The sequence below is a fragment of the Zeugodacus cucurbitae genome, chromosome 4 (genome assembly GCF_028554725.1).
Source record: "Zeugodacus cucurbitae isolate PBARC_wt_2022May chromosome 4, idZeuCucr1.2, whole genome shotgun sequence".
NCBI lineage: Eukaryota > Metazoa > Arthropoda > Insecta > Diptera > Tephritidae > Zeugodacus > Zeugodacus cucurbitae.
Window position 1 is genome coordinate 34,344,266 of NC_071669.1, and position 18,000 is coordinate 34,362,265.

The 18,000-nt window shown below is 36.4% G+C and overlaps 1 long non-coding RNA gene across 1 annotated transcript; it reads left to right on the forward strand.

The window, feature by feature from the left end:
* Positions 1-5,810: 5,810 nt before the first annotated feature.
* LOC128921313 (uncharacterized) lies at positions 5,811-10,318 on the forward strand. The gene is made up of 4 exons (XR_008470764.1): positions 5,811-5,949; positions 6,034-6,242; positions 8,927-9,043; positions 9,448-10,318. It is a non-coding gene; the product is annotated as an uncharacterized LOC128921313 (long non-coding RNA).
* The last annotated feature ends 7,682 nt before the right edge of the window (positions 10,319-18,000 follow it).

Sequence of the window (18,000 nt, forward strand, 5' to 3'; positions counted from 1 at the left end):
ACCTAACCCCTTAATTCATCATGTCATCCAATTAAGCGTGATTCCTGTAATTGAACAAACTGTTCATTTAAACGCGATTATTTTAATTGAACAAATTGTTCAGTTATGCGAGTATCTGTTAATTGTGCAATTTTTGATATGCAATTAAGCGAAAAGTACTGTATTTGCTGATATGTACCAACCCAATTTGAGGCCACCACTTGAAACAATATCCGGATGCTACTATACATTTGTATGTGCTCCTGAAATATCTGGTAAAACTAACCGAGATAGTTATAAATTTAAATATAGTATGTCAGAAAAGTGAAGAGAAATTTATCGTTTGCGCAATTTTTGTTTGCAAGTAAATGCCATATACTGATACGAATTTTTATAAGTTTGTTATAAATGTCAAACAACATTAATAAGGCATTTTGTACAAAGCACTTACGCAAAGTGAACAATAGAGTGTAAGAGTCAGTAAGCACAAATGTGCCAAACATATAAAATATTTGTATACTCTCGCAACAAAGTTGCTAAGAGAGTATAATAGTTTTGTTCACATAACGGTTGTTCGTATTCGGAATATGGGCGAAAAACCACATCTCAGGAACTACTCGACTGATTTCAATAAAATTCGGTATATAATTTGACATCCCGATGGCACGGAGAAAAAATGGCCAAAATCTGTTTACAACCACGCCTGCTTCCCATATATGTAGATAACTTAATTTTGAATTCGATCTGATTCGTTCACTTTATAATATGTATATACATTAGGAACCAATGAAGATAGCGGAATAAAAATTTACACAAATACTGTATTTGAGGTGTGGCCTCACTGTCCCTACCCTGTGCCTAAGGGTAATTTTTCACCGAAAATATCGGTAAATCTCTCAGATATTTTAATTTAATTCAGAAGGAATCTTTTAATGCTAATAATGTGTCACACATATTAACACATTTTTTTATAATTTTTCATTAAAAATTAGTTTGTCGATACTGCTAATCACAAAAAATGTTTTTTACCACTTTTAAATTTCGCGTTTTCATTTATATTTATTGTTTTAAGTTCGTATTAGTGATCTTGAATGGCGGTTAAAAATGTCTCCGTCGCATTATTTTTTAGCAACATTTCAATCTGGCCGTTCGAGTTTCCCAATTATGAAACGTCAAAACCTACTGATTTCAGTCAACTGTCAAAGATTGGAAGGTTAAGTTACAGCTTGCACAGACGGACGGACGGACGGACGGACAGACAGACAGACATTCGGATTTGAACTCCACTCTTCACCCTGATCACTTTGGTATATATAACCCTATATCTAACTCGTTTAGTTTTGGGTGTTACAAACAACCGTTATGTGAACAAAACTATAATACTCTCTTTAGCAACATTTGTTGCGAGAGTATAAAAAAGTAGAAAATGTAACACTTAATATCGACGGGTATAACATAACTACCGAGCAGTCGCTGAAGTATCTCGGCGTTGTAATAGACACACGGCTGAGCTACAAGACGCACATCGAAAAAGCATGCGAAAAAGCGGCGCGAGTAACCGCGGCCATATCGAGAATGATGGCCAATATCGGCGGACCAAGCCAGAACAAGCGAGCACTCCTGGCTAAAGTAAGTCAGTCTGTGCTAATGTATGCGGCGCCCATTTGGGGACCAGCAATGCATATTAATACATATGCTAAGAAAGCAAGATCAGTGACTAGACTAACTGCTATCAGGGTGATCAGGGCATTCCGCACCGTATCGCATGAAGCATCCGGAGTCAGAGCGGGCATCATACCGCCTGATGTAATGGCAATGGAAATTAAAAGAGCTTACGACAAATCCAGAGACATTGGAAGACGGTTAACAACAGAAGAGCGTTACGAAGAAAGGCTGAAAAGTGTATATGAGTGGCAGAACCGCTGGGACATGACGGAAAAAGGGAGATGGACATACAAGTTAATCGGAAACGTGAAAGCTTGGGTGGAAAGAAAACATGGTGAGACGGATTTTTACCTGACGCAATTCCTAACCGGACACGGTTGTTTCAGGGAATACCTTTTCAATTACGGCCACGATGACGGAACCGATTGTTCCTTGACGGTGACGGGAGAGAAAGTGTGCAGCATATTTTCTTTACTTGCCCAAAGTACGAAGTAGAGAGAAAAGAAATAGAGACTCTTATAAAAGAACGCGTAACTCCAGAAAATATTGTGCACCACATGATACAATGTAAAATCGTGCGGAATAAAGTAAAAACACGGTCCGCAATTGCCCTTCAGGAACTAAGAAGAAACGAAATGCAACGTAGTAGCGAAAAAAGACGAGCTAGCGAAGAGTAGATTAAAAAATCACTGATGAAGAGCCAATTTTGGCTAAGCCTGGTCCTGCGAAGAAATGCTTGCCGCTAAGCAATCACTGGACCCGTGGGTCCAGTGAACTGCAGTCGGAGTTAAGGGTTTAGTACGTAGGTGTACTGCTACGCAAGTCTAACATAGTAAGATACTTTGTAGGCGTGGTCCCGAAAGAGGAGTACCTTAGCGCGCAGTATGAATCGTGCATGCTGTCTACTTATGATGGCTAAATTACATTTTCCCTAAAAAACATAAAAACATTAAACGCTACCACTCTGAATATTTTGGGAAAATTAAAAATGATCAAAACGAAACACCAGTTCTTTTCAGAACTAAATCCATCTTATTTTGATTGTTTCAGTAAATAATATATTTTACAGTTTAACTATTCAAACAGCTTAGTGACTCTAGTAGTTCTTATAATTTTTTTTTCAAATATATTCTTATAGCTATTAAGCAAATAATTTAGTACTTTGTACCAAGACAGTTAAATTTGTTTTCATTTTAAAAAGCTGAAATGATCTGCAGAACTGAAAATTGTCTTGCAAATCAAAGAAAATACGCATCGCAATGGCGATAGAAAGTCGCTTTAAGGACTTCTCTAGAACATGAGCGATTATCGAGCGATCGCAGCAACTTGCTGAACAAAATTTCAGAACCTCCAAATACGCGCTCGATAATCGAAGCCGCTGCACACGTGGCTTGAAGAGCAAAGTATTAGCTCGCCTTAGGGAGTCGAATTCGGAGCGTTCTCAACGCCTTCATGATCAGAGAGAAAGACAACGAACATCAAAGACTAGATGTCATAATCAAGTTTTAGCTCATTACTAAAAAATATGATTTCGTTTTCGAAATTCTTCATTTTTAATTTTTTAATGACCACACGCAAAAAGGAGGAAGTACACACATATGTATGGGAGAATGTGTATGTGTGTGTAAAAAATTTATATGTTTTTTTAAACCCTAGCGAAACCGGAGCAGGCTGCTAGTATAATATAAAGGCTGTCCTAACCTGAACAACATTTTCTAATTAAATTTTATTACTCAAATCTAATATCTAATGTGAAAATTAGGCAAATAATTAGGGAATTTCAGTGTTTACTGGGATAGCTCAGCACGGAGTACATACTATGTATACAGTCCATTAGGGGGCCTATACATATGTACATTTAAAAACATAAATATTCGTAATGCTTGTCGCGTGCTGTTTGATGTCCAAATCTGTAAAATCCCCAAAAGCCTAAGAACTAAATTTGTTAAGTTTTTTTTCATGTATTCAATGCATGAACCTACACGTAATACTTATGTAAGTCAGAATGTTACGGCTTAATATAGAAAAAATTATATTTTTTTATATTTGCTAATTAACAATATCCCTTTTCGGATAACACAAGTCGTACCAGCGCATTTATTTGTATACAATATACAGCTAAGATCCAAATAATAGGTCATGTATATTACATATATAAAACAAGTAAGGAAAGGCTAAGTTCGGGTGCCACCGAACATTTTATACTGTCGCAATTTATTGAAGAAATTTTATTAAGTAAGGAAAGGCTAAGTTCGGGTGTAACCGAACATTTTATACTCTCGCAATTTATTGAAGAAATTTTATTAAGATAACGCACAAATTTACCCATAAATTCGGCATAAAGTTTAATAGAATAACAAAAATCGTCATATATGGATATGAGGACTGAGGTAATTCCTGAACCGATTTCATTCAATTTAGCCAGCAAGGTACACTATATCCAATACTATACGCTCACTTAATTTTGCTAAGATATATCACATGTTAACCAATACATATATGCGTAATAAAGCCCAACGAATTTTTGAAAAACTTATAATTAGGTATATGGGAGCTAGGGGATGATATTTTTGAAAAACCTATAATTATGTATGTGGGAGCTAGGGGATGTTGTGACCCGATTTTAATAATTTTTTGAACAGAGACACAGTATTGGAAGAAAACAATTTCCTCTAAATTACATAAAATTAGCTGAGAGATTTACCCATATTTTCGGTTAAAATTTAACCTTAGGCGCTGTGTTCAACATGTTCGATATCTGGGGCCTTGAAAAGGTATAGTCCGTTTTCGACAATTTTTTCACAAGTGATGCCACAGATCATTTACTGTATTTGTGTAAAGTTTTATTTCGCTATCATCATTGGTTCCTAATGTATATATTATAAAGTGAAGGATTCAGATGGAATTCAAAATTGAGTTATAAAGAAAGTAGTCGTGGTTGTGAACCGATTTCATCCATTTTCCACACATGTCATCAGGGTGTCAATAAAATATTATATACCGAATTTCATTGAAATCTGTCGCGTAGTTTCTGAGATATGGTTTTTGACCCATAAGTGGGCGATGCCACGCCCATTTCCCCTTTTGTAAAAAGATCTGAGTGCAGCTCCTTCTGCTATCATTTCTGTGAAATTTTGTGTTTCTGACGTTTCTCGTTAGTGAGTTAACGCACTTTTAGTCATTTTCAACCTAACTTTTGTATGGGAGGTGGGCGTGGTTATTATCCGATTTCTTTCATTTTTTGACTGTATAAGGAAACGGCTAAAAGAAGCAACTGCAGAAAGTTTGGTTTATATAACTTTATTGGTTTGCAAGATATATACAAAAAACATATTTGGGGGCGGGGTCACCACTTTTCCAAAAAAATTACATTCAAATGTGCCCCTCCCTAATGCGATCCTATGTTCCAAATTTTATTTTCATAACTTTATTTATGGCTTAGTTATAGCTAAGCCATAAATAAAGTAAAGGAACACGTGTTCCAAGTTTCATTAAGATATCTCAATTTTTACTCAAGTTACAGCTTGCACGGACGGACAGACGGACAGACGGACGGACGGACGGACAGACAGACATCCGGATTTGAACTTTACTCTTCACCCTGATCACTTTGGTATATATAACCCTATATCTAACTCGTTTAGTTTTAGGACTTACAAACAACCGTTATGTGGACAAAACTATAATACTCTCTTTAGCAACTTTTGTTGCGAGAGTATAAAAAGCTGCGCAAGCTAAAATATATCTATTCATTGTCGCACAATTAGAGCAAATTTTAAAGAGTTATATAACCAATACATCACGACACTATTCAGTTATCTGAGCAAATTCCGAACCATATGAATAAAACTATATACGTTTTGTTAACCAAATGTCTAACTCTAACATATATGTAGTGGAATTTGTATATAATGTTGTTAATTTTTGGTTCTCTCCTATTATTTTGAACGTCACCGTACATACTACTACTCATATATATGTATATGGTTAACATTACAATTAAAATTAAAAAAATTTGTCCATAAAAATTGCCTGTTTGTTTGCTACTATTACGGAAACTTTCAAATATAAAATGATTGACATTTGCTAACAAAGTTGTCAAACGTTCATCAGTCATCAATTCAGCCATATTCAGCCACGCTAATAAATATAAAATGTTTAAATACGTAAGTTTATGTATACATATCAATATATGTATATATAACAATAATTCTAAGGTTTTTACGTTGTGTGCAGTTTCATTTTCATCGCATACAGCAACCATTGTGCTAAACCAGTGATTAATATTTTTTTGAAGTTATTGGTGTATGTTATTTATGTTAATTTATAGTATAATAATTAATTTTATTATTTTAATCTTAATTCTAACACACTTTTTATATCATATAGTTTACCATCTGCTTCCTTGCGCTTGTTACCATAGTCACAGCGAATCCACAATGGTTAATAACACACTCTTATGCTGCTCCACTTACTGCTGTTGCCACACCATCGGTGGCTTTGACTGCACCCTCGTATGTTGAACCTTATTACGCCTCATATGCTGCTACCCCGTGGTGGTCTTCATATGCTGCATATCCATACGCTGGTTCCTACTGGTAAAAGGAAAATTGAAATTATTTAATTTCACGATTTGCAATTTCATATGAAAATAATTTTGATTCATATATGCAAATTTTTTGTTAATATTATGAGTACATTTATAAAACTTTTAAACATTACGATATAATAAAACCAATATAACTCTTTTACAATATATGTATGTATATGCATATGTAGTACAATATATGCATTTTACTATGTCCGATTATAGGGACTCTATACCTAATATAACATGTGTTGATTTTACCATATTCCATATTCAACTTTACAAAAATTATATGTGTATGTGAATAACACTTTCTCTTTGAACTAAATGTCGTTTGATAAAAAATACGTTTCACGATTTCGTTAATTTGTAGCGATGTATACAAGGATTTCCATCCGCCATAATAGTGTTTATACGATGATTTCGAATATACAGTACTTTTCGTTTAATTGGCCCTTTGGTTAATTGGTTTCACCGTTTAATTGAACCGTGTGATCGGGCAAAACATTTAGCATATGAAATAACATGTAAATTTCTCCGGATAATTGAACCCGGTTAAATGATTTTCCCGGTTAGTTGGTTCAAAATTTATGTCATCAAAAATTATTTTCCCCGGTTAATTCCACCAAATAATATTGTTGAAAAAAACTAATATTAATTTTTTTTTTGCAAAACTGTAAATTTTTTAATAATAAATTTTAAAAGCAAATATACATGTACATAAATCATGGGTATCTATTTACATATAGATTGTAAGTACATATAAATTGTTTCTGTTATTGCATTTTTTTCTTTAAGGGTAAACAAAATATTCAAATATTTGAAAAGCGTTAAGTGCACATATGCATATTTAAAAGATTAGGTGGGTTTCAGATGTTGAAAATCCTATTCATTTATTCAGCATTTCAAAGATACATATGTACATATTTAAACAGTTTTTATGAAATTGTTATTTACAAATTCCGAAAGCTCAGCTGTTGGTACCTCATCTCCCATGGCATGTCCAAAAAAAGGTTCTTGCCGTGGATAGCATATGTAACTCATTATAGGTTCATCCAAAACAACAAACAAAAAATATTTCGATGGTGTATGGATAACTCTTGTTAATGGACGAAGGACAAAAGGAAAATATTAAAATTTGAATTTTTGACAGGTTTTCAACAAGAAAAGTAAATCCACGTGACCTGATGGGCGGATCTTCCAAAGGGTCTTGAAATTTTACTCGAATCGATTTGAGAATTTTGGATAATATTAAAATTATGAAACCCACCTAACCCCTTAATTCATCATGTCATCCAATTAAGCGTGATTCCTGTAATTGAACAAACTGTTCATTTAAACGCGATTATTTTAATTGAACAAATTGTTCAGTTATGCGAGTATCTGTTAATTGTGCAATTTTTGATATGCAATTAAGCGAAAAGTACTGTATTTGCTGATATGTACCAACCCAATTTGAGGCCACCCCTTGAAACAATATCCGGATGCTACTATACATTTGTATGTGCTCCTGAAATATCTGGTAAAACTAACCGAGATAGTTATAAATTTAAATATAGTATGTCAGAAAAGTGAAGAGAAATTTATCGTTTGCGCAATTTTTGTTTGCAAGTAAATGCCATATACTGATACGAATTTTTATAAGTTTGTTATAAATGTCAAACAACATTAATAAGGAATTTTGTACAAAGCACTTACGCAAAGTGAACAATAGAGTGTAAGAGTCAGTAAGCACAAATGTGCCAAACATATAAAATATTTGTATACTCTCGCAACAAAGTTGCTAAGAGAGTATAATAGTTTTGTTCACATAACGGTTGTTCGTATTCGGAATATGGGCGAAAAACCACATCTCAGGAACTACTCGACTGATTTCAATAAAATTCGGTATATAATTTGACATCCTGATGGCACGGAGAAAAAATGGCCAAAATCTGTTTACAACCACGCCTGCTTCCCATATATGTAGATAACTTAATTTTGAATTCGATCTGATTCGTTCACTTTATAATATGTATATACATTAGGAACCAATGAAGATAGCGGAATAAAAATTTACACAAATACTGTATTTGAGGTGTGGCCTCACTGTCCCTACCCTGTGCCTAAGGGTAATTTTTCACCGAAAATATCGGTAAATCTCTCAGATATTTTAATTTAATTCAGAAGGAATCTTTTAATGCTAATAATGTGTCACACATATTAACACATTTTTTTATAATTTTTCATTAAAAATTAGTTTGTCGATACTGCTAATCACAAAAAATGTTTTTTACCACTTTTAAATTTCGCGTTTTCATTTATATTTATTGTTTTAAGTTCGTATTAGTGATCTTGAATGGCGGTTAAAAATGTCTCCGTCGCATTATTTTTTAGCAACATTTCAATCTGGCCGTTCGAGTTTCCCAATTATGAAACGTCAAAACCTACTGATTTCAGTCAACTGTCAAAGATTGGAAGGTTTTGACGTTTGTCAGTGCGCTCCCACTTCCAATGAAAATAGAGTTGGACATCTCTTTATCTCTGATAAAATGATGCTTGACGTGTTTATTTGATCGTTTGCGGGCAATACACGAGTGAACATATCTAACACATATGCAATGATTGATGTGATAATTTGACTGTCTCCAAGGGCCTTTAACATATTTAATATTTGTAAAATATATAGGTATTTATTTAATCATTTTTATCTAGATTTTTCAGACAAAATGCCGAAAGCAAAGGAAAGCTGGAAAAAGTGTGTTGTTGGCTGTGGCGAGGAAGGAATGGTGTTTAAATTTCCCAGCGTGGGAGTTTTACTTACCTCGAACGGTAAGTAATTAAAAAAACACGTGCAAAAAGTGTCATAAACCAATAAAGCAAATATAAATATAAAGTGTAAAGTAATTGCAGTGCGATATATTTGAGACAAAAAAGTGTTAAAATTGTTTTTTTTTTTTCAATAATGTGTTGGATAGTTTTCGATATATCGAATTTTTATTATTAAGTTTTCTTTTTTTTGAAATAACGACTGCGCGCGCTTATGATTTGAATATAGTCTATAAAAAGATGTAAAAAAACTTTCGATATTTTTGGATACATCGATATTTTAAATTTTTTAAATTATAGAAAATATCTATAAATAATTTTTGTGTAAGGAAAATGTTTGACTCTTTTTGCGTTATTATTATTATAAATATTATTTCTTACGATAATTATATTTTTCCTTTTAATAGGCGTACATGTTGGCTCAAGCGTTTAGGTGTTTTTGAAGAAGTTGGCGAAAAAACATCTAAACACATTTTCGCGTGTGAACGTCATTTTTCCGAAAAAATTTTACGAAAATTGCGTCCGAGGGCCGTTCCCGACGTAAATTTAGTAATAGAGCCTACATTTAATGCCTCTAATTCTCTATTAGAAAAACCCATAGAGTTGGGTACGGAGGATTTCGATCCTATTGAAGAAGCTGTCTCAAATGCAATCAGTGCATCGAAGCAACTTCTTCCTCTTTTTGAATCGGAAAATCGCGATGTAGTTCTAGAGCCTCTTCCATTCCTTGAGGAGGAGCATTTAAATAGTTCTGAAAAAGCCGCGCAAACAGGTAGAGGTCTGACAGCAGGGACAGATAGAAAGAAGAAATTGAGGGAAGAGAATAGGATTTTACAAATAAAATTAGATGAAAAAGAACAGGAAAATAGGAGTTTAAAGGCTCAGTTGGTCCAAATGGCCACTGAATTTGAAAGATGTAGGGAAATAATAAGAAATAGTTCATTTAGGGAACAGTCAGACCCTCTTGAGTTAGTTTGTAGCAATGTTCCTCCTCAGTTAGGAGCTTGTATTAGGAGTAGTTTTTTGAATAGTAAACGTCAAAATCACGGTCAGCGGTATGATAGTTTTTTTAAAACCACAGCTTTGGGTGTATTTTTCTTGTCGCCAGTTGCTTACCGATACCTAAAGCACCTGCTTAGTTTTCCATCAGAAAACACTTTGCATAATTTTGTTGTTGGCCTCGTTTCCCAGGTTGCACCCAAAGCAGCATAAAATCGTTAGAAATTAGGTGTAGGGGATTTTCTTTTGAACAAAAGTTCGTATCCGTTTCTTGTGATGAAATGTCACTGAAATGTCATTTGCAGTATGATAGGAAATTTGAAAGGGTGATAGGTCTCGAAGATTATGGCAATGAAAATCGTACATCTAGATTAGCCAATACTGCAATGACCATAATGGTGCAAGGTATAGGTGGCGAACCTTGGTCCCACCCATTAACATATTTCTTTGTAAGAAGTTCTTGCAAAGGAGATGTCTTTAAAAAATATATTATTGAAGCCATTACACAACTTCAAAATATAGGACTAGTTCCTTGCCATTTTGTTTGGTACTAATTTTCAAAATTTTGCTAATTTGTTAGGTGTTTCAGCGTCATGGCCTTTTTTCAATGTTAATGGCAAGGAAATATGTTTTTTTTACGGTAGCCCCCATTTGATAAAATGCAGCCGGAACTGCTTACAAAATAATAAAAATAAAGTTTTCTTCAAAAATCGTCGCGTAAGTTGGTCCGTTATAATCCATTTTTACAAAATGGACTCTAAGTCGAGTTATCGGTGCGCGCATAAATTAACCGATGCTCATATTTACCCCAATACCTTCCAAAAAATGAAGGTTAAATTCGCGTCTCAAGTGTTGAGTAATACGGTCGCTTCTGGTATGTTATCCCTTTACAGCTCTGGAGCCTTAAGCTCAAATAATGTAAGCTTTATTAATACCGCGGAATTCGTTTCTTTTTTTAATAAGTTATTCGACATTTTTAATAACAGTTTTGTTGAGGCTATTGTAACCACTAAAATAGTTTTTGAAGATTCCCAAGAGCATAAACAGTTTTTAGATGAGGCAGAACAGGTTTTAAAAACAATCCGGGCCGTAGATGAGTTAGGAAACAACGCAACAAATAATTTCAATTTTATAAAGGGGTGGATAATTAATATAAATAGTTTAAGACGCTTGTGGCGATTGCTGCCACATTCAGGATTTCCCTACCTAAAGACAAGACAACTATGCCAGGACAGTTTAGAACATTTTTTTGGTCAGATTAGAGGAGGTAATAGAGTAACACCTTTCATGTTCTCTAACTTATTTAGAAAGTCGTGGGGTCTACGTTACGTAAATATCGTAACCAAAGGAAACTGTGAGCTGCCTTTAGAACCAGAAGCTACAGTAATTTCAGAACATAGCAACAATGTTCTTCTTAATGTGTGCAATGATGCCCTTTTGAACGACCTTTTTGGCAGGATTTTCAAGGCTTACCACGGCCCGAACACTCCATTGTTAGATCCATCACTTTAGATAGTAGTTTAGAACTCAATTTTTTAAAAGAAAACGGATTTAGTTACTTCTGCGGCTATCTATTTTTGAAAATTTTCAAAAATGCACACATGCCTCCTGCCCTTGCCTTATTTAGGAGATGAAATTCCTTCTGATGAATTCATCTTCATGCACCAAAATCAAATCGATAAATGCAACTTAGTTAAGCCGCCTAATGAATTTGTTGCATTTATTAATAACTTAGAAACTAAATTTGTTGAGGAATTCGACAGAAATTGTCACAAGATAGGTGTAGGAGAAATTATTTTTTCTAAATTAAAAGATGTTAGGCCCTTCTTGTGTTGTGAAGACTGTGACCCAAATGTAGTAATTGCTCTTTTTATTAGAATCTTTCGAACTTAGATCTTTCAGTCCCCAATTTTAAGAATAAAATTTTATGTGTTTCTAATTTGTAGTTTTCTTCTTTTTTAGGGGTTACAATAGCCAAAATTTAAACAATGTTTTTTTTTTAATACACAGAGGTTCTAAAGTCAGGTCTTAATTTTTAGATTAGGTGAGAATTAGGGTATTAAATGTAGGCATTTGTATATATGTATATATTTATTTTATTATAAAAATTGTTATTGCATGCTGTGATATTGTTTTTGTCAACTTAATTTTTTGTTTATGAGTTTATTGTTATTGCATGCTATTGTTTTTGTCAATTTTATTTTTTTATTTATGAATAAATTGTTATTCTTTTGTTTTTTTCGTTGATTTATGTAAGTAAAATATTTTTATGGGTGATATAGGCCTACTGGGGAACTTAAAAATAACTTCGGTAACGCGCCCTTTTGCGTACCTCATAGGTGGTGTGGAAAATGCAAATTGGGTGTTTAATTTAGAATGCCCAAAAAATTATCTTTTTTCAGATCTGGCAACAATGCGAAATCTTATAAAAAACGCAAATTTTGAGGCGCTCTCACACTGGAATAAGTTGGACATCCCTTTATCCCTGGCTTAAGGCTTTGCCCTTGCCTGCATATATTAAATTAACATATGTACATTAATTAAACAACAATAGTACAAACAAGTAAGGAAATGCTAAGTTCGGGTGCAACCGAACATTTTATACTCTCGCAATTTATTGATATACCACGCTCATTTTCAATTTTGTAAAAAAATCTGAGTGCAGCTTCCTTCTGCAATTCCTTCTGTAAAATTTAGTGTTTCAGACGTTTTTCGTTAGTGAGATAATCCACTTTTAGTAATTTTCAACCTAACCTTTGTATGGGAGGTGGGCGTGGTTATTATCCGATTTCAACTATTTTCATGGTGTGTGATGGGGTACGTAAGAGAACCGACTCCAGAAGGTTTGGTTTATATAGCTTCATTGATTTGCGAGATATATGCAAATAACCGATTAGGGGGCGGGGCCACGACCACTTCCCCAAAAAAATTACATCCAAATATGCCCCTTCCTTGTGTGATCTTTTGTTCCAAATTTTACTTTTATAACTTTATTTATGGCTTAGTTATGACACTTTATGTGTTTTCGGTTTTCGCCATTTTATGGGCGCGACAGTGGTCCGATTTTATAAAGTAGTAGTAGTATATAAAGAGTTTTTTTCACTTTTCCAACCAACAAAAAAGTTGGCAAAATGGCGAACTTTTTGTAACAAAACATAAAATTTAATTAGAAATATGCATTATGCATATCATTCTATAGATGATTATTTTAAGGATCACGTTCATTGTGATGAATTTGGTTCACTATGTTTTACATTTCCGTTTTCCATTTGACAATTCTTCTGTTGCCCATTCCCATTCGGGGGTCGTGAGCGCGTCACTTTTCGTAATCTTGTCTTCTATCATTCTTGCAAGAGCACGACTTCGCGACAAAAGGGTTGAAGTCTTCGATGTCGCCAAATTAGAAATGTTTCTAATTTTCAGACGACAGACGAAACCCGCCTATGCGGTTGTGCGTAGGGTTTGGGACCCACCACATAAAAACACCCCCCAATGAAAAAAAAAAAACAGCCTCGGATGAGAGACCCCAGTTTTGATGACGACCACTGCAAACGTTTAAAGGACTACGAAATAAGGGCATGCACCTGGAATCTCCGGACCCTTAATTGGGAAGGTGCCTCTGCCCAGCTGGTTGATGTCCTCGTAAGAGTAAAGGCTGACATCACCGCAATCCAAGAAATGCGATGGACGGGACAAGGACGGAAGAAGGTGGGTCCTTGCGACATCTACCACAGCGGCCATATAAAGGAGCGCAAATTCGGTGTGGGATTCGTGGTGGGAGAGAGACTCCGTCGTCGAGTCCTGGCATTCACTCCGGTGGATGAACGTCTAGCCACAATCCGCATCAAAGCGAGGTTCTTCAACATATCGCTGATTTGCGCCCACGCCCCGACGGAAGAGAAGGACGAACTGATCAAAGATACCTTCTATGAGCGCCTAGAACGTACCTATGAGCGCTGCCCCCGCCACGATGTAAAAATCGTGCTTGGCGATTTCAACGCTAGGGTGGGTAAAGAAGGTGTCTTTGGCACAACAGTCGGAAAATTCAGCCTCCATGACGAAACATCACCAAACGGTTTGAGGCTGATCGACTTCGCCGGGGCCCGAAATATGGTCGTCTGTAGTACTAGATTCCAGCATAAGAAAATCCATCAAGCTACTTGGCTGTCCCCGGATCGAATCACGCGCAACCAGATCGATCATGTTGTGATAGATGGACGACATGTCTCCAGTGTGCGTACGCTTCGTGGTCCCAACATCGACTCGGACCACTATCTTGTAGCAGCTAAGATACGCACCCGCCTCTGTGTAGAAAAGCGCACACGTCAACAAACACAAGGAGAAGCTGCAATCACAACCGACAGCCGAACGATTTTCTACTCGACTTGCACTGCTGCTCTCTGAGAGCACTCATCAGCATCTCGGTATAAGGGAGCTGTGGGACGGCATATCAAACTCCTTACGTACAGCTGCAACCGAAACCATTGGTTTTCGGAAAAGCCAAAAACACAGCTGGTATGACGAGGATTGTCGTCTCGCAGTGGAGAGAAAACAGACTGCCTACCTCGCAATGTTGCGATCGACCGCAACACGAGCGGGATGGGAAAGATACCGAGAGCTGAAGAGGGAAGCGAGACGCATTTGTAGAAAAAGAAAGAAAGAGGCAGAAATGCGTGAGTATGAAGAGCTTGACAAGCTGGCCGACAGGGGTAATGCTTGAAAATTTTACGAAAAGATCCGGCGACTAACTGAAGGTTTCAAGACCGGAGCACACTCCTGTAGGACCCCCAGCGGTGATCTAGTTATTGATGACCAGAATATACTGAGTTTGTGGAGGGAACACTTCTCCAGCCTGCTGAATGGCAGTGAAAGTACAACACCAGGAGATGGCGAACCCGATTCCCTAATCGACGACGATGGAGCAGATGTTCCATTGCCCGACCGTGAAGAAATTCGAATAGCAATTACCCGCTTGAAGAACAATAAGGCGGCGGGTGCCGATGGATTACCGGCCGAGATATTCAAATACGGCGGCGAAGAGCTGATAAGGTGTTTGCATCAGCTTCTTTGCAGAATATGGTCGTAAGAAAGCATGCCTGACGATTGGAATCTCAGTGTACTCTGCCCAATACACAAAAAGGGAGACCCCACAATTTGCGCCAATTACCGTGGGATAAGCCTCCTCAACATCGCGTATAAGGTTCTGTCGAGCGTATTGTGTGAAAGACTAAAGCCCACCGTCAACAAACTGATTGGACCTTATCAGTGTGGCTTTAGACCTGGAAAATCAACAACGGACCAGATATTCACCATGCGCCAAATTTTGGAGAAGACCCGTGAAAATAGGATCGACACACACCATCTCTTTGTCGACTTTAAAGCTGCTTTCGACAGCACGAAGAGGAGCTGCCTTTATGCCGCGATGTCTGAATTTGGTATCCCCGCAAAACTAATACGGCTGTGTAAGCTGACGTTGAGCAACACCAAAAGCTCCGTCAGGATCGGGAAGGACCTCTCCGAGCCGTTCGATACCAGACGAGGTTTCAGACAAGGTGACTCACTCTCTTGTGATTTCTTTAACCTGATGCTGGAGAAAATAATACGAGCTGCAGAGCTAAACCGAGAAGGTACAATCTTCTATAAGAGTGTACAGCTACTGGCGTACGCCGATGATATCGATATCATTGGAAACAACACCCGCGCCTTTAGTTCTGCTTTCTCCAGACTGGATAAGGAAGCGAAACGTATGGGTCTGGTGGTGAACGAGGACAAGACGAAATATCTCCTGTCGTCAAACAAACAGTCAGCGCATTCGCGTCTTGGCTCCCACGTCACTGTTGACAGTCATAACTTTGAAGTTGTATATAATTTCGTCTACCTGGGAACCAGCATTAACAGCAATAACAATGTCAGCCTGGAAATCCAACGCAGAATCACTCTTGCCAACAAGTGCTACTATGGACTAAGTAGGCAATTGAAAAGTAAAGTCCTCTCTCGACGAACAAAAACCAAACTCTACAAGTCTCTCATCATTCCCGTCCTACTTTACGGTGCAGAAGCATGGACGATGTTAACATCCGATGAGACGGCACTAGGAGTTTTCGAGAGAAAGGTTTTGCGGAAGATTTATGGTCCCTTAAGAATTGGCAACGGCGAATACCGCAGACGATGGAACGATAAACTGTATGTGTTATTCGACGACATAGACATAGTCCAGCGAATAAAAAAACAGCGGCTACGCTGGCTAGGTCATGTTGTCCGAATGGATGAAAGTGCTCCAGCTCTGAAAGTATTCGATGCAGTACCCGCTGGTGGAAGCAGAGGAAGAGGGAGACCTCCACTCCGATGGAAGGACCAGGTGGAGAGGGACCTGGCTTCGCTTGGAATAACCAATTGGCGCCAAACTGCCAGAAGGAGGGATTAGTGGCGCGCTGTTTTGGACTCGGCTATAACCGCGTAAGCGGTGTCTACGCCAGTCAAGAAGAAGAAGAAGAATGGCCGCTGTAGAGCTGCCACTAATATGTGAAATGTAAAATTATTCAAAGTTCTCACAAGTATGACGTTATTTTGCCAGCAGACGCGTAAAATAGCCTTGATATATCATTAATAATAACAATCGATTATTTAAAACAAATAAATCCACCAATTTTTACATTTTTTGCACAAATAATTTCTCTTTAAACTATATATGTAAATTTTATTGAAGTGAAATATTTGAAGTTTCGGTATAGCCTTTGGAAGGTGTGCGTTCCACGTCTGTTATTATTGTTCCTCAAAACTTTAAACGCGTTTTTCTCGGAACCATTTTTTCAATGTCGGTTGTCAAATCTTCTCGAAATATTCAACCGATCTTGATGAAATTTTGCATAGGTGTTCGAGATACAATTTACTCGTGCTTGAACGAGTTCTTTTTTCAATTACAACTATAAAAATGTTAAGCAAATTGGACCGATTTTTTTTTTTTTATCTTTCCTTTGTTCAAGCACGAGTTTATGGTCTAGAACACTTATTTTTGTTTTTTCATTTTGGATGATCCTGTCAAGAGTTATGCTGACGCGGATGCACCTTTTCTCCGAGGGGTCACCGGAAATGACGTCTCAATGGAGGAGTTTTAATTTTTTTTTTAAATTGCAGAAATTATTCTTTAAATATGAATCTATAAGACAGTAAAAAGTTTGAATTAAAAAAATAATTGTTTACATAGAAAAAAATTATTGAAATATATTTTAATTCATTAAATACAAATATGAGCATTAAGACCAATATTCGAAAATAGTAGGTCTAGTAAAAATAATCCGTTATTTTCAAAGAGATGACTTTAGTCATTTATATCTCGCATTGTGAAAGGCGTCACATAGTGATAGTGACTCGATAGAAACTTTGGAATCTTCTTTGGCAGGTTCGTTTGCATACACCTTATAGTCCAGAACAGCACCAAGTGCTTATTACGTAATCCTGTCTATGGCGAACTTTTAAAAATAGACTCTCCTAGTTACGAATGCTTCTATAATAGTGGCTTTATGACATTATCTTCAAAATCTCAACAAGTTGTTAAACAAAACTGTGAATATTTGGCATAAATCGAATCTTTCTAGCAGTGCTAAATAAACCTTCAATTTAATGCAATTTCTTTGAAGAATATTCAAAGAGTACGTTTTAATTCACTCCATGATTTAATTAAATTCATTAAAAACAAATAAAATTAAATAACAAAACAACTACAAGTACTGTGGAAAATTAAACATAAAAAAAATTACTAAAAATAAATAATAATACAATACAAGTGAACAGCAAGGTCGTAGGCATTCTCTGAATGCCTACTTCAGCTTTGTTTAGCCTACACAATCTGCTCCAACAAATAAACAATCCAACGGTGAGAAAGATGAGTCATCGAAGCGCTCAGCCGATCAGCAGAAGGGATCAACAGAAGCAAAACAAAACAGCAGACAACAGCAAGCAAG